We start from the raw sequence: 3,876 nt of genomic DNA, 5'->3' as shown, positions 1-3,876 counted from the left end.
GATCCATAAATATGATATATAATTTTTGAATTGTTCCAAAGAATGTCATCACTATCAACAGAGTTTAAGCCATCTTTCCAAAGAACAAGATTAAAATATATGTTGTACATGGCACAAATAATGCTTCTAGATTTTGACCAAAATTCTGGTTTTCACACCTTTTCCTGTGTCAGATTCATTAGAACTATTCACATAGGACTGCCATCAACAATATCTTAAATTATTTAAATAATGCTGATACATGTTTTTTTATAAATTTATTTCTCATTAAGTATTCTTGTAAAACTTTTTTTTTTTTTTTTTTTTTTTTTTTTTTTTGCGGTATGCGGGCCTCTCACTGTTGCGGCCTCTCCCGTTGCGGAGCACAGGCTCCGGACGCGCAGGCTCAGCGGCCATGGCTCACGGGCCCAGCCGCTCCGCGGCATATGGGATCCTCCCAGACCGGGGCACGAACCCGTATCCCCTGCATCGGCAGGCGGACTCTCAACCACTGCGCCACCAGGGAGGCCCTCTTGTAAAACTTTTAACAGTCAGTACTTATCTATCTTGTTGCCAATGTAAAAAATTAATATCATGCTTTACACACTTTATATGTAGACATACATGAATACAAACTTAAGAAATATGGATTTCTGCATATTGGAAAAAATGTTCCTCAGCTGTCATATGCAAATGTTGCAAAGATCGTCTATTTCATAACACCTTGTGATGCAAGGAGAAGCCAGAGAATGAAGGCTTGCCACCACTGAAAAATGATACTTCATCATGAAAGAATTATTGCAATTATGCTTTTTGAGAGGAAGGATTTGAGAACGTAATTAATTTGCCTTTTTTCTCACCTAAGCACTTTTACAGCTCAAATCCTCCCTGCATTATGAAGCAGGGTCTGTCTCCAATGTTCTCAGTAACATAACCAGAAACAGTCCTGGCACTGAAACCGTCACCTTTTGTTTAAGGATAAGATACATGAAGAAACATCTCCCTAGAATGTGAGCAGTGTTGGTGATATTCGCAGAGGCCATGTGCCTGTGTCTTGGGTCCCAGGTCTACTAATGGCTCCCAACCAAGACGCTACTGCAATACTCCAGAGAATGTTGATAATACACTAAGTAGTAGTGTGTTAAACTGTCTTTGAAGAATGCTTTAGGGAATCAGTTTTTATTACTATAAGATACATAAAACAATTCTGAGAAAAATAAAGCTTTCCCTTACAATTGAATTAAATTCAAATAGAATGTAAAGCCTGAATAGAACATTAGAAATCACCTACTTAATCCTCTTCATTCTTCCTCTTAGAAAACTATAGCCCAGAGAAGGGAAGTGACTCACCCAAAGCCTCAGACTTCAAAAGCAACAAAACAAGACCATAGTCTTAGTCGCCTGACTTCCAGGCTCATAATCAATGTATGCTGATCACAGGTATATTAGGTTAGTGAAAGCAAGTGGAACATTTAGGAAAATACAGGGATTTTTAGCAAATGATAAGAATTAGTACTTGAAGCAAAGAAGTTTTCTACAACCTAAATGTCCTATTTAATCACTTTCTGTTAGTCTAAATGTGTTCTTAATTTAATCTGAGGAAACAGTATACCACAGGGATGGCTTCAGTAAAATTTTTAATGAATGACAGTAGACTCCAATAAAACACAAAATAAAGTAAAATCATATAACTTCAAATGTTGAAAAGTGCTTGGATGAAAAAAGGAAATTTAGAGCTGAAATTTTAACAGAATTTCAATTAAGTTTGACAGCTGTTTCATTACCAGATTTGATTCATTGTAATAATATACTGTAAAATGATAATCCTTTTATCAGTAAAAAAAAAAAGGGGGGCTCCTATAATTTAGGTAATAAGATCCTCATATAAAATCTAAAAATTTTTAACATCATTATTTCCTCATTTTTCCATTGACTTTCATGGAAAATGGTAAGAAAAAATATAGAATTAAAATATGGGAAGAATAAGACAATTTAACTGTGATGAATAACCAAATTATATAATAACTGTGGTGGGAGAAATCTAACTTCTCTGTACTCATTCTAATTTGAGCTCATTTATTGGATCACAAGGGTTTTCCAAGGTAAAAGGCAATTAATCTGAAGAGTTATAAAAATCAAATTTAACCTTAGGTTCAAGTGAATGCATAAAGGAACAGTACTGGCAACATAGCCTTATGATTGAATGGAAATTATTAGAATAAATGCACAAACTTCTACAATTGAAATAATAAATCATTACACCGAAATCACAGCAATTTAATATAGGAAGAGTCTTAGAAAGTGTGACTTTATAGAACGAGAATGAGAATGATAACTTACCAAAGACAAAACATCAAAACAGTGACAAAACTAGGGATGACAAACACTCATTAAATAAAAAGAATAACACGAATCTTAATCAATCCATATATAGTAACACAACTGTCAAGTGCACCACAATCAAATCCCTCCTTATGGCATTATCTGGAAGGCAGCTATGCTAACCACTATACCATCAATGCCTCTGCTGGTATTATCTAAATTACCAACCTAAAATAAGAAAAGAAATGGATCACAGGCTATCTGGAGATGGCTTTTAAGAACCAGTTAGCAATATTTTGAGATTCATTTTTGAATAATGAGAGATTTTATATTAAAGCCATCTTAATTATTTGTTAAAACTACTCCTTATTCAAGTCATATATTCTAAGTCTTACACAAGTTTACACATTTTCAGTTTGCTCAGGGATGTGGTCAACTTCACAATAACCCATGATGGTTCTAGTTCTTTCCCCCATGTTACTCTGCATTCCAAGAAAGCCCAGAGAAGGCCTTTTCTCATATTTCACAACTGAGGCCAGGAGAACGACCACCATGACTATAGTGATCAACACTGAAAAGCCCTACTTCAGACATTACGCGATGACATCACCAAATAATGTCTCCAATCTTAGTTCAGATTTTCATATTTCAGCTAATGAATTAATATCCCAAGACATAGAATAGCAGTGTCAACAGCCAGTCAACAATTCTTGGTCAGTGTCACCATCGTTCTGCAGTGTTAGTGAAATTATGTTTTTAATGCTTATGTTTTGTCATTTTGTTTTTTAAAAAGTGGAAATAAAAAAACCACGTGTGGGCTTCCCTGGTGGCGCAGTGGTTGAGAGTCCGCCTGCCGATGCAGGGGGCACGGGTTCGTGCCCCAGTCCGGGAAGATCCCACATGCCACGGAGCGGCTAGGCCCGTGAACCATGGCCGCTGAGCCTGCGCGTCCGGAGCCTGTGCTCCGCAACGGGAGAGGCCACAACAGTGAGAAGCCCGCGTACCACAAAAAAAAAAAAAAAAAAAAAACACGTGTTGATTAGTAATAAGAAGCCTAGAGCTCATTACTTACTAAAAATAAAAATGATAAAACAAAATCATCATACCTGCCCAAAGCTATGATTCTCCAGTTTTATATGCTCATTATACTAATTTGAAAAAAAGAAACAAATATATAACATGAAAAAATGCAGTGCCTTACTCAAAAATGAACACAGAATAGATCATAGACAGAAATTTGAAACTATAAAATTTCTAGAAAAACATGGGAGAAAATCTAGATGTCCTTCGATTGGGTGATGATGCAACACCAAAATCATGATTCATAAGATAAAAATTATATAAGTTTGACTTTATTAAAATTAAAAAAAAGTTCTGTGTGAAAGACACTTAAAAGAATGGAAAAAGAAGTCATAGCCTGGGAGAAAGCATTTGCAAAACACACATCTGATAACGAACTTATATCAAAAATATATAAAGACCTCCTACAACTCTACAACAAGAAAATAACTCAAGTTTAAAAGGGCAAAAACCTTAACAGACACCTCACCAAATAAGATATACAAATGGCAAGTA

Source organism: Mesoplodon bidens (genome assembly GCF_964165515.1).
Source record: "Mesoplodon bidens genome assembly, chromosome: X".
NCBI classification, from domain to species: Eukaryota; Metazoa; Chordata; class Mammalia; order Artiodactyla; family Ziphiidae; genus Mesoplodon; species Mesoplodon bidens.
Note: the sequence above shows the minus strand (reverse complement) of the source record.